The following is a 6,063-nucleotide window of genomic DNA, read 5'->3' on the forward strand; positions in this document are numbered from 1 at the left end:
AATAGAGCCCTCTTGGCTTGATCATCTCTTATAGCCTCCACATCTTAATATTATTCAAATAGCAATTAAATTTCAACAAGCATTTTCAAGGGGACATTCAAACCATAGCAGATAGTTACACATGGAAATATCTATGTATATGTGTGTGTGTGTGTGTAAAGATTAGTGTGTGTGTATATCTATATCTCTCTATATATCTATATGTACATCTATATCTATATCTCTCTATATATATTCTCTCTCTCTCTCTATATATATATATATCTATAGATAGATAGATAGATAGATTAGATAAAATCTTCTGGATTTGTCATCTGAGAGGACCAAAAAGCAATGACACCCCAGCAGCAATGATCATAGCTAGAATCAAATCTTGGTTTCTAATACCACTGTTCTCTTAAATGGGTCAAGGAATATACAAAATGACAGTGGAGTAATTTTTAGTGCCAAAAAGAAAGTTCTAATACATACACACACACAACACACAAACACACACATACAAACACAATTAAGGGGTATGTCAGATGGTAACAGATGGCAACTGACAGATCTCTTGAGAGCCAAAACTAAAAGAATTGGAACAACAAAATAAATTACGTAGAACTATATCCCAATATACCAAAAAATATCCATGAGTTCATACTGATATTAATGTTAAAGAAACAGATATATGGGGAAAAGAGACAAATATCCTGTAGAGAACCCAAAATGATTTACGTATTCATCCTCAAGGAACTAGAATTAGTTCTTTGTTCCTTGAGCATGTGTCACAAGTGGAGAGTTTCCCAGGTAACATTTGTGGAAAGAAGGGTGTAGTAGTCAACTCTCTCATTTTTGTGACCAAAATATCAAATAAGAAAACTTGGAGAAAAAAAAGTCTATGTGGAACTTAAGGATTCAGAGGTCTCAGTACATACATAACCCAGAACTCCCAGCAGCCTGACCCCTCAGAGTCGGCACCCGTCAGGAAGGGCACCGAAACAGCTGCAACACTGAGGGACGCCCACTGGCCTGGGCCTACCCGCCGTGGACTCCAGCCAAGAGCCCGTCGGCCTCCACCACCACTCTCTGCCCGTTCTTGCCACAGACACCAGAGACTCTTCCCTGGGACACTTCCCCTGCCCTGCTCTGCCCTGGCCTTCCTCCCGGGCTTCTGGGAAACCAGCGATGGTTCCTCATCAATTTCTGTTTCTCACCCATTGTATAATAAAATTGATGTTCCAAAGGCTTTTTTCTTTTGCTTTGTTTTAAGAGGGAAGGCTTGAAAAATAGAGGAGATAAAACTTAAAAAGGAAAAACCAAAACCAGAGAGAGGCCTCAGGGCAAAAGTAGGAGCCCAGAAGCCATTACGCCCACGGCCTAGACCACTGCTGTTCTGTGTAGATAGAAACTCGGGCACCTTCAGCCAGTGTAGATGGGGAATCACCTTGTGTAGACGGAGATTCTCTCCTTGAGCCACTGTAGACTCGATTCTGTTTTAGCCGATTGCTTTGGCCACAAAGGATCCCTTTCCTGCTCTTCAGGCCCCTCCCTGAGATGTGTGGAGAGGGTGGGTGGCAGGTGTTAGAGAAGACTCCTCTGGAAAGCCACTGGACTCCAGAGTGTGGCACCACCTCCATAATCCCATGGGCAGGGAAGCCAAAGGAGGGCCAGTGGGCGGGGGTGGGCCCTCCTGCAGTGATATTTGGTTGTGGCACCAGCACACAGTGCCACCTCCAAACCCAACATCTCCTCCTGGCTGCTGCTAAAAGATCATGAAGGGGAGGGGTGAGCTCAGGGTTCAGGTGGCTTGTGTCCTCATAGGGAGGCCAGGGCAAGTTGGATTCAGTGTGACTTAGGTTGTTAGGGGACTGTCTTCTCTCCTGTTCAGGGGATGTCTGTAGTGAAACATTTGAGTTTTCTTACCTCTCACTTTGGGTATGTCCTAGAGGTATTTCTTGGTGGTTCCCGTAGGGGTTTCTGCCGGGTTTCTGTTCCCGCGACTAAAAGGCTCAGGGGTCACTCCAGTTAAACTGGGCTAACTGGGGTGCGCAAAATAACCACACAAGCGACACAAATACCTTTTTCTTTGGGGTTGCTGTGATGGCTCCTCTGACCTTAAGGGTCCACAGGAAGAGAGAGCGAGAGCACACACTGACTCCTTTTATTGAGGAGAAGCTATTCAAGAGGGCAATCTGGTGCGACATCTGTCACCCAATTGATCGCCAGGGTTGATTCGGCTGATCTGGCTGGCTAGGTGGGTGTCCCCTTCCTCCCTCACCGCTCTATGTGCGACCCTCCCGAAGCTGCGTGCTCAGTCAAAGAGGACGACCTTCCCCAATAGAGGAGGACCATTCTTTGATCAAGGGTATACAAGTAGCTGCGCTCCCCTGCTAGAACCTCCAAACAAGCTCTCGGATGAGGCAAGGGGTCAGGTTTCAGGGGGCTGAGTCTATCTTCATGATGTCCACTGTCAGCAGGTTGACTGACACCTCGGTAGGCCACACCCAAGTGTTGAGAGCCACAGCCAAAGGGGCCCCAGCAAACTTCCAGCTGCCAGCAAACTTCCAGCTGCCGGCTGATGATTGGCTCACAGCGGCCCCAGCAACATCTAGCTGATTGGCTCCTCTGAGGAGCTGCTCATTGGGGGACTTCTTTGGCTCCGCCCATGAAACCCAGCCAATCGGCCTCAAGAGCAGGAGGATTGTGGGAGGTGGAGAGGCTGGGGTGGGGGTGAGAGGCTTGTGGGAAGCCGGTGGTGGCAGTTGGGCTCTGAGGGTTTTTTCCTGAGGAGCTGTTTTGTTTGGCATTTGTAGTTCTAAAAATAAAGTTAGTTTCTTTTGACAAGTGGCTCCTGAATTGTGCCCAGCCAGACTGCGGCACCCAAGGACACAGTAAGAGAAGGGGACACACACAAGGCACTTCCATGGAAGATTCTATCCTAAACAGAGCAAGGGATTATATTACAAAGGAACAGGTGAACATAGCTTCACCCATGGGGCTGTAGCAAGACACCCATGCACAAGACACCAACCCTCAGACCCAAGAAGGGTGGGGAAAGCTCTGCCACATTTCTGTGACTGAGCACCTCAACATCCAGCCAGGGAGTGTGACTCAGTCACGTGTAAGATTGGTCTCCCTCAGGTTTCATTTCCCATAATAGAAACAGCAGCCAGATGGGAGTCTGTGGCAGGGTAACTTCACTGGTGTAGAGAATGCTGCTGCTGTGCCTCTCCATCCCCACCCCCTCAGCCAGTGATGTCACAATGTTACATGTGCACACACCGAGTTTGATACCATAGAATCAACTTGGGGTTTTCTTCTACACTATTCTCTTATATCTTGTAGGAAACAAAAGTGGCACTAGCTTTTCTAATTGTCCTGGATTTGCTTTACCAGAGATCTTTCCGTCTTCATCGAGATCTGAGTAAAATCCAATCTGCTACGGGTCAACCCCAAGGACTCCCCTCACAGAGGCACATCTGAGTGGGGACCAGCTGCACAAGAGTGCAGTCAGGCCATGAGGCACCACCCATAGGGATGAGACATTTTTTTAGTTTAAGAGTGCTTCCCCAGCATGCTCCAGGATGTGGTCACTTCACAGCAGTCCGCGTGCATGCGCACGCACACACACACACACACACACACACATATAAGTATATATGTCCAGCATGGAACAATACCCTATGGCTGAGTTTGAATTAACTTGATGATGTCTTAGGCCCAGACACCCAACAAGAAATAGAGGAGGAATTGTTGATACAGGCATCATGGTTTCAGTGGTCTCTGTCCATACACTGCTGACTCCATTGCTCTGGGCCCAAGGTGAGGCATCCTGTCAAGGGGCACGGTTCCAACAGAGGAAAACTTCTCTCCTCGGGGTAGCAAAGAGGCAGAGACACAGGCAGAGAGAGAAGGTGGGTGGGCCAATTGTTCCAGGGATGAAGAGCACTTCCAGGACAAGACCCCAGTGAGCCACTGCCAAGAGTAACAAGCCGTGTCCCACCTGCCTAGAGTAACCAGCAAGTCAGTCCATTCACCCTAGGATGGGCTGATGGTTCCAGCTCTCCCAGTCCAACCATTTCCCCTCTGAATAGCCCTGCACTAGCGCAGGAGCCTATGAGGGAGAGAGGCACCTCACTTACAAACCATGACAGGCTCTAATCCTCTCTCCTTGAGACTCTAAGGCAGGAGGATCACACGGACAAGCCCAACCTGAGCAACTGAGCGAGACCCTGTCTGAAAAAAAAAAAAGTGAGTGGTAGAGGACTTGCCTGACATACCCAGGGCCCTGACTTCAATGGCCAACTGGCCAACACATCAAAAACAAACAGGAAGCAGAGCTTGAGAGAGTGAGTCCAAACCTTCTGCTTCTCCCATCGAGTGAGCATACAGCAACAAGGCGCTTTGACCTTGCACTTGCCAGTCTCCAGAACTGTGGGAAGTCGATTTCTATGGATAATAAATGACACAGTCTAAGGGACCTCGTTACAGCAGCAGGAAGGGACCCGGGTGTCTGGGAAGGCCTCCATTTCTTCCCAATATGGGATGTACACATTTGCTGGTTCTAGGATTCTGGGCTTCCATATTTTATCCTTTCTCTTGTTGAACATATCAATCCACTGCCTTTGGTAATGCAGGGTTTCTGTAGTGAAATCTGCTGAGAACTTGGAGGGGAAAGGACGATAAATAAGAATTCCTCCCTCTCAGCCCCTTAGTTGTTCACACCAAGCCCTGAAGGGTCTTACAGGACAGAGCCTTTTGTTTTAGCATCAACATGTGTGTGAAGCGCTACCATCCCTTTGACACCAGTCATTCTGAGTTGGAAGAAATAGGAATTGAATGGTTGGAGTGTAGATCAGATGAGGCCTTTAAAAGCCCAAAGTTATAATGGGTTTTCATCAGAGTCCAAATGAAAAGATCATTGAAATATCTCACAAATTTTAATGTCTATGTGTATAACTATCATTTTCCATAACCCCTGAATCAAAAATCTTCAGGGGTCCTTTCTTATTCTTTTTTAAAAAATTTATATATAACAGCGGAATGCATTACAACTCTTATTACATATATAGAGCTCAATTTTTCATATCTCTGTCTGTATACATAGTATACTCATACCAAAACCTTTCTTATTATGAAAGTTGAAAAGGTTCTGGGGGCCCCAGAGTGAGATGACCACTGGGGGCCATCTGTTGCTCTGACCTCACAAGGAGCCACTGTCATGCGCTTTCAAACATCAGCCATTTAAGAGGAGGCCTGCAGCTGGGTTTTTCGTCCATAAGTACAGGAAGCTCTTGGTGGTGACCTGTCGGACTCCCAAATAGTTAGTGCTTTTGGTGGTTGGTGGCTGGTGGTTGTGATGTTTTGCTGTTTTGTTTTGTTTTATTTTGGGGGGGGGCATTTGTTTGTTTTGTCTTCTTTTGGTTGTTGGTTTTGTTCTTTTGATTGGTTTTTTGTTGTTGTTGTTTGAGCTAGCGTCCTTATTGGTGTTCCTGCTTTAGGATGCAGAGTCAGAGTAGTGAGAATAGTGTAGGGTCACAGGAGCCCAGCTCCTGCTACGAGTCGGCCCTCACCGACCATTACCAGGTGGTGAGGGAGCTTGCAGAGGGGGGCTTCAGCCGTGTGTTACTGGCCCGCCATCTCCTCACCGGGGCAGAGGTGGCAGTAAAAGTGGTGTCCAAGGCACAGGGGAACGTGCCCGTCCTCTCCGAACCGGAGAGGTTGATGGCCCTGGATCACCGCAACGTGATCCAGCTCTTCCAGCTCATGGAGAGCCCGAGCACCGTCTACATGGTCATGGAGCACGCAGATGGGGGAGACCTGTGGCGCTACATCCCGGAGGTCGGTGGCCTGCAGGAGGACAAGGCCCGCCCGGTGTTCAGGCAGATCGTGCGCGCCGTGCGCCACTGCCACGACAGGGGCATAGTGCACCTGGACCTGAAGCCCGACAACGTGGTGGTGGACATCAGGGCCGGCAGCGTCAAGCTCATCGACTTCGGCCTGGGAGCCACCTTCACGCCTGGGCAGAAGCTCAATGGCTTCTGGGGCACTGTCCCATACCGTGCCCCTGAAATCGTGCAG

Source organism: Ictidomys tridecemlineatus, chromosome 9 (assembly GCF_052094955.1).
Source record: "Ictidomys tridecemlineatus isolate mIctTri1 chromosome 9, mIctTri1.hap1, whole genome shotgun sequence".
Classification (NCBI taxonomy): domain Eukaryota; kingdom Metazoa; phylum Chordata; class Mammalia; order Rodentia; family Sciuridae; genus Ictidomys; species Ictidomys tridecemlineatus.